This window comes from Lithobates pipiens, unplaced genomic scaffold (assembly GCF_037356315.1).
Source record: "Lithobates pipiens isolate NorthernLeopardFrog02 unplaced genomic scaffold, aLitPip1_a1.2 Scaffold_25, whole genome shotgun sequence".
Classification (NCBI taxonomy): domain Eukaryota; kingdom Metazoa; phylum Chordata; class Amphibia; order Anura; family Ranidae; genus Lithobates; species Lithobates pipiens.
The window spans coordinates 166584894-166600571 of record NW_027507787.1 but is presented as its reverse complement, the minus strand read 5'-3'; positions in this window follow the sequence as shown (position 1 = coordinate 166600571).

Here is a 15678-nt window from a genome sequence, read left to right as displayed (position 1 = left end):
CTACACTATCCACCAAGAGATACTCTCCTTTTCCTCATTGCTCATGAAATGGCAGCTTGTGTCCGTGTGCTGGTTTTAATATAGGGGGTGATTGGCATGAATAGATGATGGAAGTCAGGAGAGCCTCACCTCTTTCACTAAGCTCTGTGGATAATTCCCTTGCATAATGAACAGCCTATTTACCTTTAATAAATCAATCCCATTGACTCCTGATTATAACCGTATGACAAGTGTGCCACGTGATAGTTAGTGTAGCTCTTGTTAGATAGAGTTGTTCTTGGTAGGTACTGCAGTGGCGGCCCGCCCATAGGGGGCGCCCGGGCGCCGCCCCCCCTCTCCCTAGGTGTAAAAAAAAAAAAAAGTAAAAAAAAAAAAAAAAAAAAAAAGTTAAAAAAAAAGTAAAAAAAAAAAACGGGCCCTTTAAGACATTTAAAAAAAAAAAAAAAAAATGTCATTTAACAATTTAACATAGTGTACTGTGGCGCCGGTCACAGTGCACTATGAGAAGCGCCACGTCCATGCAATCACAAGATTGCATTCATGGCGCTTCATTTGCGGGTTAAAAACCCGCCTTGCGGCGCACAGCAGAACGCCGACTAGCTTCCGCCCGTAAAATCACTGTGATTCTACGGGCGGGAGCATTGTCACTCTTAGACAGGCAGTCACTTCCGGCTTTCGGCTGCTTCACGAAACCCGGAAGTGACGTAGGCAGCTCCGTTCCTTAGCCCGAGCGGAGCTGCCAGACAGTGAGAGGTGAGTCACCGCATAAAGGCTTTCTAGCCTCTACTTTGTGGAGAATGTTCGTGCATTTAGCTGAATGAATGCAAAAAGCTTTCACAGCCAGAAAGGTTTCCCCAGGCCAGGCGACTTTTGCCGTGGCCAATCAGAGAATGAGCTCTGAAGGGGGAACTCCACGCCAAATTTCTGAAAAAAAATTTGACGTGGGTTCCCCCTCCGAGAGCATACCAGGCCCTTAGGTCTGGTATGGATTCCAAGGGGAACCCCCTACGCCGAAAAAACGGCGTGGGGTTCCCCCCCAGATCCACACCAGACCCTTATCCGAGCACGCTACCCGGCCGGCCAGGAAAGGGGGTGGGGACGAGCGGGCGCCCCCCGCCCTCCTGAGCCGTACCAGGCCGCGTGCCCTCAACATGGGGGGGTGCCTTGGGGGAGGGGGGCGTGCGGCCCCCCCACCCCAAAGCACCTTGTCCCCATGTTGATGAGGACAAGGGCCTCTTCCCGACAACCCTGGCCGTTGGTTGTCGGGGTCTGCGGGCGGGGGGCTTATCGGAATCCGGGAGCCCCCTTTAATAAGGGGGCCCCCGGATACCGGCCCCCCACCCTATGTGAATGAGTATGGGGTACAATGTACCCCTACCCATTCACCTGTGAAAAAAAGTACAAAAAAAAAACACAACACAGGGTTAAAATATTTTATTGCACAGCTCCGGGGGTCTTCCGTCTTCGGGGGTCTTCTCGCCGGACTCCTCCGCTATCTTCTTGTAGCTCTTTTACCCATGTGACCAACCCATGTGACATCAACCCATGTGACACCGCCCCATTGTCCCTATATAAGTGGCAGCACAGCGCGTCCCTGGCATTCCGGCCAGGGAGATCGTCGAGGCAACATCTCCTGGAGAAGAAGAAGAAGAAGAAGAAGAAGAAGAAGAAGAAGAAGAAGAAGAAGAAGAACGGGCGGCGGCGGCGGCAGAAGACCGGGCCACCGCCTGTAAAAGAACTATAAGAAGGCGCGGTGGCCCGGCAGAAGAACCGAAGAGGGGGACAAGACCCCCGAAGTCGGGAGAAGAGGCCGGCGGCGAGGAAGAAAGCCGGACTCCTCCGCTAGTAAAAGAGCTACAAGAAGATAGCGGAGGAGTCCGGCGAGAAGACCCCCGAAGACGGAAGACCCCCGGAGCTGTGCAATAAAATATTTTAACCCTGTGTTGTGTTTTTTTTTTGTACTTTTTTTCACAGGTGAATGGGTAGGGGTACATTGTACCCCATACTCATTCACATAGGGTGGGGGGCCGGTATCCGGGGGCCCCCTTATTAAAGGGGGCTCCCGGATTCCGATAAGCCCCCCGCCCGCAGACCCCGACAACCAACGGCCAGGGTTGTCGGGAAGAGGCCCTTGTCCTCATCAACATGGGGACAAGGTGCTTTGGGGTGGGGGGGCCGCACGCCCCCCCTCCCCCAAGGCACCCCCCCATGTTGAGGGCACGCGGCCTGGTACGGCTCAGGAGGGGGGGGGGGCGCCCGCTCGTCCCCACCCCCTTTCCTGGCCGGCCGGGTAGCGTGCTCGGATAAGGGTCTGGTGTGGATCTGGGGGGGAACCCCACGCCGTTTTTTCGGCGTAGGGGGTTCCCCTTGGAATCCATACCAGACCTAAGGGCCTGGTATGCTCTCGGAGGGGGAACCCACGTCAAATTTTTTTTCCGATTACATAAGGGGCGTGTTTTATGAGAAGTGGGAGGGGCCAAAATGGTGGGCGGGGTCATGATGGGCGGGGTCTGGCGCCCCCCCATCCAAAAACTTGACCAGCCGCCACTGGTAGGTAGTGTAATGCTTGTTAGATAGAGTTGTTCTTGTTAGGTAGTGTAATGCTTGTTAGATAGAGTTGTTCTTGGTAGGTAGTGTAGCTCTTGTTAGATAGAGTTGTGATTGGTAGGTAGTGTAGCTCTTGTTAGATAGAGTTGTGATTGGTAGGTAGTGTAGCTCTTGTTAGATAGAGTTGTTCTCGGTAGGTAGTGTAGCTCTTGTTAGATAGAGTTGTGATTGGTAGGTAGTGTAGCTTTTGTAAGATAGAGTTGATCTCAATAGATAGTGTAGCTCTTGTTAGATAGATTGACTCTTGTGTGAGTCAAGAGTGTGGCTCCTGATAGGTAGAGTGACCTTGCATAGGAAGTTGGATCTTGTTAGGTAGAATGGCTGTGGATAGTCAATTTGAATCTTGGTAGGTAGTGGTCTTGAATGAGAATTTAAGTTTTGTGTTGCTCTTGGTAGATAGTGTAGCTTCTGTGGGACAGTGGCCAAATTAAGTGAATATTCCATAAAAAAAATACTTTTTCATCTTACAATTGAAGGGCAACTTTTAAATAAACAAATAATAAAACAAAAACTGAGCTTTAAAGTAGGACTAAAGGCAAAACTTTTTTTTTAATAGAGTAAGCCCAATAAACACAAGAAGGAATTAATCAGCTGACCTCATTACCACTTCCCCACTTCCAGCAGATTACTATGTCCCACCTCCAGGTGCACAGTTTCCCAATGCAATTAATCAGTGATCATTGTTCTCATTAAGGCTAGGTTCACACCATAGCGATGCGGGAACGCCGCGAATCCGCAGCGTTTTCCCGCATCGCATGCCTCCCGCCGGCAGTTCACACTGCCCTATGCGGACTGCTGGGAGTGTCAATGAAATCTTAATGACACCCCCAGACCAGTCCGCATATCGCAGTGCTATCTGCAAACTCGGACAGGAATCGGATCGCATGGTGTGAACACCCATGCGATCCGATTCTGCTGCGGACCAAAAAAAGGGTCCTGTGCGAGTTTGCGACGGGTGCGATGCGAATTCAGCCATACTATCTGTATGGCTGAACTCGCATCGCACAGACAGATCGGATGTGATTTGCACTGCAGTGGATCTCTCACCCGCAGCGGTGTGAACCCAGCCTAAATTCACAGACAATTATTTTTTGAATTTAATCTTGCATAGGTCATTCATTTGGTATTTTGGAGGGTGCAGGAGAGATCAGATAACATTCTATGTGGATAGAAATGTAGTAAAGAAAACCAGAGAAGTATGTCCTGAGTTCTGTAAAACCCCTTTCACATTGGGCACTTTTCAGGCAAATCGCCTCTCAAGCCACCCCAGTGTGAAAGCCTGAATGCTTTCACACTGGAGCGGTGCACTTGCAGGACGGGGAATAAAGTCCTGAAAGCAGCATCTTTTGAGCGGTGTGGGAGCGGTGTATTCACCACTCTCAAAATGCCCTGCCCATTGAAATGAATGGGCAGAGCTGCTGTGGTTCTTTGCAGGCAACACAGGAGCTATTAACCCTTCCTTTGGCCGCACCCCGCTAGCAGCCAAAAAGCACTGCTATAACAGTGGTAAAGCCCCGCCCCCAGTGTGAAAGGGGTCTTAAGCTTAGCATACACTATACAATTGATTGTACAATCTCCTTTAGATCTGCCATCAATTAAGTAGTGCAAGGGCCTACCTGATTGGATACAGAGTGATTGGACAGATAGGGGTGTCCTCATATTCTATAGTTCTGGTAAATCTAAAGGAGATTTTACAATCAGATTCTATAGTGTATGGTCACATTTATACACCTAAAATGAACTAGTGGTACTTTTGGTGCCATTAATTGTTAACGGCACACCAAACACAGAATCAAACACATATTTTGCCGTGTGAAAAACCAAGTGACAAACACAGCAAGACACGCAGTAAAAAGGCATGCAACCCACATCATGCCAAAATGTCTGTCGGAGAACGGTTTGCAGAACAGGCCCATCTGCTAATGCCCAGGGGAATCGCAGATTAGCATATAGGCAGTGGCAGCTGGCCCATAAAGGGAGCAGAGGCGCTGCCCCCCTAATCTTGCATGATCTAATCATAGGACTATTTCATTTTAAATAACTGATAATATGACACATTTTTAACATCCTAAAGTTAAAAATGTTATATTATCATTTATTTAAAAATGTATCATTCCATGTGTGTGCGGGGAACCTGACCAACAGGTTTCTATTACGGCTGTTATTTTTTTATAAGCATGTGATTAGAGCCTGAGGCTCTAATTGGTTTGCTTTATGTTGTCCTCGCACCCCGAACCCTCCCATTTTGTGATTTTAGTAAATCAATATTGGTCATTGGTTTCCGGCTTCTCAGCTTGGCCAGTCCAGACAGGAGGCTGAAGATTTGAAACGCAAAAAGAAGTCCGGGTTAACACAGAAGCCGCGGCGCCGGGTATCAAGGGAGCCGTGACTGCTGGAGGGCTCCATTTGTAAGGTGAGTGCAGACCTGGAGGGCTTTGTTTGCGCCCCCCCACCAACCGCCACTGCACATAGGCATTCACCAATGCAAATGTGCATGTGCGCAGGGCTGCAAACAGCTGTGAATGTTAATGCACAATTGCACACGCAACGCGCGACAGATCCTGTCTCTCAGTGGCCTATGTAAAGGCAGCAGCTTGATAAACTAGTTGCTCAATGACCTTCATCTCCCCTGTGTGTTCCTGAGTTCCTGTTTATGCTATTATTGGATTTCCTGTTACCGACCCAACTTGCCTTTGACCTGTCTTGTCTCCATTCCTGGCTTTGACCCTTGGCTTGTTCCAATGACTCTGCTTCTGCCTGCTGATCTGTGTATGACCTCTGGCTTGCTCCATTGACTCAGCTGCTGTCTGCTTACCAGTGTATGACCCCGGCTAACTCCTGACTCTGCTTGCTGCCTATGTGTATCACGGCAAAAACGAGCCAAAAACGTGCACTCCCACTACCCTAGGTGTGAATGGGGCCTGAAAATTGAATTGGTGCATTTACATAAGAACAATGAGGCTCCAGTCACATCTGTATGTTTCCAAGCGTATGGCAAACCACACCACAGAAAATGCATGCTTTGCCATGCGTTTCAGAAACCTGCTGCAAATTTGCATTGTATTTGTGTTGTCATTACATGTTAAAGGCAGCCCAAGTGCAGCAAATGCACCAAAAAATGCGGTAACAGACCATACTCTGCTCCAAAAAAAGTTCTGGAGCTTCTCTGGGGCAAATGTTGCAAGTAGGGCGGCCATTAATTTTCATGATTAGTGAAAACGGTCCAAAACAGATGCATGTGGGAATGTGGGTCTTCGCTACGTGGAGATGTTAACAGTGCCTGACAACTGAATGTCTCTGTCCATTCCTTCCTATGTATGTATAAAGATGGTCATACATTATTCAATCTGATTGTACAGTCTCTGTACAATTCCCTTTATATTTACCAGAACTATGGAATAGGAGGGCACACCTGAACAGTCCATTCAATTTGTATCAAATCAGACAGGAGAGATAGGAGAAGACAGGAGAAGATTAAATATGCTTACCATAAGGTAGCATCAATCAGGCATGTGATATCAAAGCTCTGGATAGCAAGTGGTGCAATTCCTCCTCCTCAACTGAGCCACTTCAGACAACCTCAACCTGGCAAGTGGAAGTATGGATCAGGATGGTAATGTCCAAGATGGTAAAAAAACATCCTTCCACCACAAAACCGTTTGGTAGGTTGGTCAGCAGCATCCACAAAAAGCCTCCATATAGTGAAAAACAGTATGATTACGGGTTTATTTAAAATGAAAGGCTACATAGATTCCAAAATGTATAGCATTAAGTAAAAAATCTCATCTGTGATCACAAAATTCATAGAAGGCGCAATGTCAAACCCCGATGCGTTTAGTCGACAAAGACTTAGACCCCTTTCACACTGGGGCATTTTTCAGGCGCTTTAGCGTTAAAAAAGCTCCTGTAAAGAGCTTGAAAGAAGCCTTATCTGCAATCCTAATGTGAAAGCCCAAGTGCTTTAAGAGCCCTTTCACAATGTCAGCGCCCAAAAAACGCTCGTAAAGCGCCACTTAAACTAGCAGTGCTTTACCAGCGCTTTTCAAGCGCTATTGGGGCGCTTTTAACCCCTGCTAGTGGGCAAATAAAGGGGTAAAAGCGCCCACAAAGCACTGCTACCAAAATCGCTTTTCAGGCGCTTTTCGGGCGTTTTGCAGGAGCTTCCCATTGATTACAATGGGAAGGGGCGCTTAAGGAGCGGTGTATTCACCGCTCCAAAAGCGCTGCAAAGAAGCTGCTTGCAGGACTTTTTTTGACGCCCTGCTAGCGCGGCGCCTCAGTGTGAAAGCACTCGGGCTTTTACTTTGGGATTGTAGTTGTGGCTTCTTTCAGGCGCTTTACACTTTTTTTTAAAGCTAAAGCACCTGAAAAATGCCCCAGTGTGAAAGGGATCTCAGTGTGAAAGCACTCGGGCTTTCACATTGGGATTGCAGTTGCAGCTTCTGTCAAGTGCTTTACAGGCACTTTTTTTAATGCTAAAGCGCCTGAAAAAACGCCCCAGTGTGAAAGGGGTCTTAAACTGGTAAGAGAAGGCTTCTGAGAGATGACCTAAAGGGAAGTGAACGCTGAGAGAGGATCTACAAGAATTGATGGAATCTGAAAATCTGTTCAAACATTCAAATAAACTGACAAGATTTTAAACCGCCTGTGGACAAGGTAAGTGAGAGAAAAGCACATTGGGATGGCTGGGCAAGAAATGGCATTGGAAAACGCTTCTATTTATTATCAAATGTGAAATTCTGTCTGAAAAGGTAAACTTATCCTTTATCATATAGCTGCTCAACCTGTGGCTTTCCAGCGGATGCGGAAATACAAGTCCCATTATGCCACTGCCCTTGAGAATCACACTTACTGTCAGCCTTGCAATGCCTCTTGGGACTTGCAGTTTTGCAACAGCTGGAGGGCCACAGGTTGGGCACCCATACTTTAAGCTATCAAATCCTTTCTTGATCCTTGCTTGATCAACTGGAAAGCAGTTGGCAGCAAGGGGTTAATATCATTATCTGGATCAATTAAAAATTGCTTCTGTCGCTAAAGTGAAGAAATAAAGAGGAGCGCCCCCTGCTGTATTAATAAGTAATGGTCACACTGTTTATTACCGGGTCTCACTCTACAATTTCAAACTGTGCATACTCGCAGCACAGAAATATGTGGCAGAATCTGTCTTATTGGACTCTTTTAAGTGAAGAGAGGAGTTAAAAACTGAAGGCCTCTTTAAATACCATCTGTCCTTAAAATCCGCCTCCATGTCTTCAGATTTAACTTCTATGGAGAGGACCATGAGCTTCATCTCCTTCTCTGCTATGTGTTTATACCAGTACATGTAGAAGTAGTTACTCTCATCCTGATCACAGTTCAGCACCACCGGTTTTCCTGACTGAACAAGGAGAAGTCTTTCAGGTTGTTTCACATTTACCAAACTATAACCTGCCAAAGATACAAGGTGGAGACACATTAAATCATTATTACATTAAAAGAATGTAAACTCTATCGCAAGGATGACACTAGTAAAAAAAATCCATTTTGATTTGCAGTAACAATAACTGAAACATTGACAGTTCAATTGTTTTCGCAATATGCTTCTTGGCGTCTCCAAAATTCTATAAAATATTATTATTGATATTATTATTATCATTAGTAGTAGTAGTGATAGTGGTAGGGGTAATAGTAGCATCATTTGGTTTTCAAAATGTAAAATTAGAATAATAATAGTAATAATAATATGTTTTATTATTATAATTATTACTATTATTAGCTGTAATATTAGCATCATTTGTTGTACCTGTTTTTATTTTAATAATATTTTTATTGATATGAATAAAATTTCAATATTTGTGTAGCCTTTCTATTTATCAACAGCGACAAACATTGTAAAAAATAAATATAAATCACGATTCTAATGTAAGATTTTCCTTTTTTTGTTCATTATTTCAGTGTATACACCTTATTGAGCAGCAGTTAAATACATATGTTTGTAAAGTTATTACTGTAACACATTACATGCTGTAATAGTGGTGCTAATATTGTAACTATTTATTACTATTATTATTATCAGTAGTAGTGGTAATAGTAGTAGTAGGGGTAGTGGCAGCATCATTTGTTTTTACATTCTTTTAAATAATAGTAGTATTATTATTGTAGTTATTATTATAATTAGCTGTAATATTAGCATAATTTGCCTTTGGATGTTTTTTGTAGTATTATTATTATCACACCAGTAATAGCATCATTTTTTTTAACAATGTTTGTATAGTAGTAGCAGTAATATTATCATTAGTTTTTTACAGATATTTATTTTTAATAATATTTTTATTGATATGAAAAAAAATCAATGTTTGTGCAGTCTTTCAATTAATCAACAGCTACAAACATTGTAAAAAATAAATATAAATCATTTATTTATTTTTTTATTATTATTTAAGTGCATACACCTTATTGAGCAGCAGTTAAATATAAATGTTTGTAAAGTTATTACCGTAACACATTACAATTTTTAGTAGTGGTGCTAATATTGTAACTATTATTATTATTATTATTATTATTATTATTATTAATAATTATATTATTTCATTTTTGCAGAAAATCTTAAAAGCAACCCGCAGCAATTTCCTACTCTCATCCCTTAACTCTAATATAAAAATTCCTAGTTGCTAGAGATTCTTCAGTCTGCACAATGATATGACAACTCTTTGTGATAAGCATATTACTTTGTCTGCTGCTCTATGTGATTACTTTTTAAAGGAAAATCCCATGTGGTTAAATTGTATCCTTTGACTTTAAATACATATATAGTTATACACAGCTTAAATCTTAATCTTTTAAAGTCATTGGGGTGGATTTACTAAAGGAGCAGCGTGCTGATCTAATAAAATCAATAAAAAAATAAAATCAATGTTCACTTTGTAAAGTGAAGTAAAGCTGTATTCACTTTAAATACTCAACCATGTTTAAGAAAAATTTTAAAAATATTTATTTTTTTCTACCACACAATTGGGTATTCAAAATGAACATTTTTTTTTCCTTTGCTTGGTGAATTGCTTCTATTTCTTTACTAAATCAACCCAGCTATCACCGTTATTCTCATCATTGCCATCCGTTACCATGTAAAGTTTTCTTTAGAGATTGGAATACGTTTACATATACACCGATTGTGAGATTTTCCATTTACAAAAATATAAAACAAATTTTGCATCATTAAAACCATTAGCAGAATCCTGAACTCACCTGGTAAGGAACTGATGACCAGAATCAGAGATAGGAACTTTGTCATTTCCATCTTGGAGACAGATGTTTCCTGCAAAATCTATTAAAAAAAATTAGGTATTTAAAATGATGTGATATCAACAGCTCCAAAAAGCCTTGGGCTTCAATGTAGAAAATTACTGTAATGAGTTTTAAAATGTAACCACTCCATTTGCAATCATTCCTCAACTAGATATTTTTTCTTAGGCTGCACCTGTCGATCTTACATTTCCTGTAATAAGGTTTTCTAAATATTTTGCTTGTTTCCTGTTAGGTATTTGTTGGTGGATTAACTCTTTGGCACTCACTTCTGGTTGGCTTTAGATCAAATTTTCATTGTGTAAATCATTCAGTGTTTGTAGACCACGCCCTGAGCAGTCCCAATAATAGCATGTCAGTACAGATTTGGAACCCTTACAGGTGGGGCTTATAAAAAAGAGTGTAATTTGTCAATTAGGGCAAAATGTCTTATGCCCCATACAACGGTCGGACATTCTGACAACAAAATCCATCGGATTTTTCCGACGGATGTTGGCTCAAACTTGTATTGCATACGCACAAAGTTGTCGGAAAGTTGCTGTTTTTTAGTGCTTTCTGTTAGTCTGTTCTGGGCAGCCGATCGTTTTGAAGCCATGTTGCGTGTATGTACTCGTCATAGAGTTCATGCTGTGCAGGGGCTTGGTGTTGGGCTTTTAGCTTTGATACAAGCCCAGTCCATGAACAGGGCGAAGTGGAGTTCAAGGAGCAAGAATTGGTTGCTCCAGCATGACCAGCTCTCGCACATGCCTTTGCTTTGTGAGATCCGGGAGAATAATCCCGATGATTTCAGGAATTATTTCCGGATGACAGACCCCGTTTTTCACCGTCTGTTGGCTTTGCAAGCCATCACTCCGGAGCAGAGGCTAGTTGCCACATTGCAGTACTTTGCGACTGGGAGAAGCCTGCAGGACCTCAAGTTCTCCACAGGCATCTCCCCCCAGGCTCTGGGGATCATTATCCCAGAGACCTGTTCTGCCATAATTCAGGTCCTGCAGAAGGACTATATTAAGGTAAGTTTTCTCCTTTAACATCACATTCTATGTATTTAATGTTTGCTTATGTATTGTATTTTCTTTCATCATTACCTAATTACCATGATTGTAATATGCTGTAATATTTTGCGCCCCTTTGTCCTCATGCATGCTGGAAGCTTTTAAAGTAAAATTTTTGTCCTTCATGCATATTTGCCTTCACTAACCTCTCCAGCATGCTCTCCTGGGCCCATATACACCTATAGCCTAGTCATTTAGTAATGTATTTTGTCAGCTCCATAGTAGTGCTTTCCCCTAAACACCTCCTAAAATGAGTAGAAATGTTATTTGTGTCCTTAAATTCATGCCAGAGGCTTTTTTGGTGGCCAAAACTCATTTGGAACCCCTCCCCTCAACCTCTAAGTCAGCTGATGCAATCCTCTTTCTGCTGACTTTGCCAACCCATACACATTATATCTATATCTTTTGTGGTCAGATTCATGGATGAATTCACCAAAGCATGTAGTGCAAGGGCCTGCCTGAATACTTTCAACTGGTACTGTTTAAAGTTTGGTTCTCCTATTATTATCTTGATCGGTAATAGCAGAATGTAAAAATGTGCTTCCATTTGTTCAGTGTGTATTTTTTTTTTTATTGTGACACTTCTTACCTGTCCAGTGGGCTACCAATAGTGTAAGTAAGGAGGGACTGGCCAAAGTTAACACACACTATTTATGCATTCAGCTCTCAATGAAGTGGAGAGGGTTACCTGTCCAAAACATCTCCCCCCCCCCCTAAATTTTTGCAATGGGCCATCAGATGGGGTGAGGAATCTGATAAGTGGACCTTATACTTTTGTCTTTAAATACTCATTTTAAAAAATGTTATACTTATGTTGGCCAAAAATGTTTGTGTCTAATCTGCTTGCAATGTTGATGTGCAAAATTACTATTTTTTTTTCTTGTTTGACTCCACAGTTTCCTTCAATGCCACAGAAACCTCTCCAAAGTGAAGGAAATTCCCTCGTAGATGGTTGTCACTGGACCAGGTGTCCCCATTGAAACATTTACTCTCTATTCTCTGTTCTGGTGACAACTGTAAAATTTGAGATGTCTCATCACTTTCTGTTGACAAGAACACATAGAGAAGGAAAATCTCCCCAGCAGAGTTCTAACCAATCGCAACTCTATCCTAAATATAAAAAAAAATGATGGGGTTTTAGATACACTTTGAAATGTGTGACAACAACTTCAATTGCCCCTTAAAGGACTCTTTCACTATCAAGCAACAGAAGAAAACCTTGGTCTTGCTCCTCTGGTGCTGATCGGCAAGGTCCCTGTTTACAATTACCACTGATAATCTTTATTAGCAGCATGACCTGTAACTTGAACAAAGAAGAAATTTAAAAAATTATAATTTGTAACAGTTTCTGCCCAACTTACATTATATAACAAGCATGAATAATATAATAATAATAATAATAAATGATGTTATAACAATCAGCTGCCCCTCCAGGTATTGTTTAGAACTGATGATGACTCCCAGTGAGGTTCTGTGCTGGCACCTGCACTGACATTTCAACTGTGTTGGCTGATTGCACAATAGTAGACAGGGGAGTCCTCGTCACTGACTTTTGACAGTGCCAGCTTGGAGTTAAGTACATCAGACCTGTTTAGAGTCCAGGACCCAAACCCCTCCTCCATTTTACTGTTATCACCACTGCCTGTTGAGTAAACCATAAGCTTCAGCCCTTGATATCCTTTCTGTTTGTACCAGAACATGGCAAAATAGCTGGTCTGTGTGTGCTGACATTTAAGTTCCACAGATTTCCCAGACTGAACTAAAGGGAATTTATTTTGGGTCACCTCCACCAATTGGGACAGACTTGGGAGGAGAAAGAATAATAATAGTGATAGCAACAAAACAACAGCAACAATAACATAATCACAGCAACATATGCAAAGATGTAAAAATGCAATAATAGTAACAAGCATAAAAATGGCAACAACAACAAAATCAATACAAAACAAAAAAGTACACAAGGGTCACTTATCCAGCGCTTAGATAAAAAATAATAATAATAACTAATTAAGCAGATACTATAATGTAAAACAATTCAAAAAGGAATGTTTTGCTTCCTTTTTAAACAATAAAATCAATATTATTATTATTATTATTATTATGAAGAAGAAGAATACCAAAACAAAAATATTAAAAACACCAAAAACAAGAAATCTAAAAAAAGATATATATATATATATATATATATATATATATATAAAATATATATAACAATGTATGTATTGTATGTATGTATTCTTCTTCTTCTTCTTCCTCATAATAATAATATTGATTTTATTGTTTAAAAAGGAAGCAAAACATTCCTTTTTGAATTGTTTTACATTATAGTATCTGCTTAATTAGTTTAGGATCATTATTATTTTTTATCTAAGCACTGAATAAGTGACCCTTGTGTACTTTTTTGTTTTATATTGATTTTGGTAACAGCAATATTTTTGGCTCCTTACCCTTGGGGACCCCCCCCCCCCCCCATTTTTTCCTTTTCTTTTTCTTTCCCTCTTTCCCTATTCTATCTCTTTGCTCCTTGGCATTAATGTTACGTTGGTCTAACTGTGTGATGAGTCATGATGTGCAATGTCTACAACATTAAACCCTCAAATTCTTGTTTTCGTGTGTTTTTTTTGTAAAACTTGAATAAAATATATTCAAACACCAATAATAAAAATAAAATAAAATCATCAGACAAAATACAATAAATCATATTATAAAACTAATAATAAAAATGATAAAAGCACCAATAATAAAAGTAATACCACCAGAAATAAAAATTTTGATAAAAAGAAAAAAGAAATAAAAAATATAGCAGACAATCTATAGTTCCTACATGAAATAATATGTAGCAAAACAATCCAGAGGCACCTTAACATTTTTCTTAAAAAATACATAAAAAATAGAAGCAAAAATCGCTACAGCCGTTACAAAGTACATTAAATGATGTTAATTTGATATGATGCTAAGTTACAAATTATGGGATATATACCGGAATTTGTATTTATTTTTATTGTTTTATATACTAGTAATGGCAACAATCAGTGGGACTGCAATATTGCGGTGGACTGTCTGCCACAAACTTTTGACACTTTGCTAGAACCAGTGGCACTAATACTGTGATCATTGCTAGAAATATGCACTGTCACTGTACTAATGACACTGGCTGGAAAGGGGTTAAACATCTAGGGGCAATCAAAGGGTTAAATGTATGCTTAGCCAGTGTTGTTGTGTACTATGAGTGCTGTTTTTACTAAGGGATGTGAAAGATTTTCTTTCGCTGCATTGCAGGGAAAGAAAATCCATTACATCCCTGCTGACAGAACAGGGCTCTTCCTTGTTAACATAAGCAGAGCTTTGTTCTGAGTATCTCCTTGCCTGCAGACATCCATTGTCCGGCAGCTGCTGATTAGCATGCGCTGTGTCTAATCACAGCACAGCGCCCCCTACCCGACAGTGCCGTACTAGGTACATGTTCCAGTGCAGGAAAGCCAATCTGCCGTATAACTAAGTTATGTGGTTGCAAAGCCGTTAATGCAGTTATGTATTTATTAGATTGTAAGCTCTAACGAGCAGGGCCCTCTGATTCCTCCTGTATTGAATTGTATTTTAACTGTAATGTCTACCCTCATGTTGTAAAGCGCTGCACAAACTGTCAGAGCTACATAAATCCTGTATAATAATAATATTTAATACATTATTAAAGCATCAAAACTATATTTTGGTATAGACATGGGACTTTCATGTCACAGAATTTCATCTAAAATGTAAGCTTGTATTCAAATACACTTAAAATAAGACAATTTGATCCATATAACAACAAGCAATAATAAAATACAATATCTAAAACCAATCTGTCTCCAACATTGCAATGATCTTTACACACAACTACCATGCGCAATCATTGCAATGCTGGAGACTGATTGGTTTTAGATATTGTATTTTATTATAGTTTGTTGTTATATGGATCAAAATATCTTATGTGTCCAGGCACAGACTGGGGGAGGGACACGACCTGGAAGTGTTACTGAACTACAGCAAAAAAAAAGGTCTCTTGCCCCATGTGATGCTTTTCATTTCACTTTCCAGTCACAAGGTATAGGTGGGAAGTAGACCTGTAAGTGAAAGTAAAACTGCAGCAACGAGAGCTGTCCTCTGTGGCCGAGCAGTGAAAATCTCAGGACTGTATGAACAGAATTACAAATCATTTGGCAGGTGAAACAGCTCCCGTATATGTATTTTACCTTTAGATTAAACTGGTTGCCTGGAGTTAAAAACTGTTGTGCCAGGCTGATGGCTTATGATAGATAGAGAAAAGTAAAAAGGAAGCATTTTTATAAGAAAAATTATAAGAATCCATTACACAGCTTTATAAAAGTGTAGACTATGCAAAATAGATTTAATAAAATGTGTTTATTTTTAAAAGCTGTGTTTGTGTAATACAAAGGGATTAAGCAGACAAAATTGTTCCTTACAGACAAGAACTAGTAACAATATTAATTCTTTATTAATAGGTTCTAGAAAGTATGTGTAAAGAAAACAGAAAACTGCTCCCCCTGCTGGCCTTCCTGTGAATAGTTCTGTATATCATCGATATAACGCATCCTCTGAGATTGGCAGGTTTTATGCCAGCAGGTAATTCGCTGTCTGCAGCTGTGCCTACTGACTGCACAGAAATACACAGTAGAGAGGTTAGATTGTGCTGCAGCCAGGCTCAGTGTGGAATTCAGAATGTGAGGCCTATTGAAAG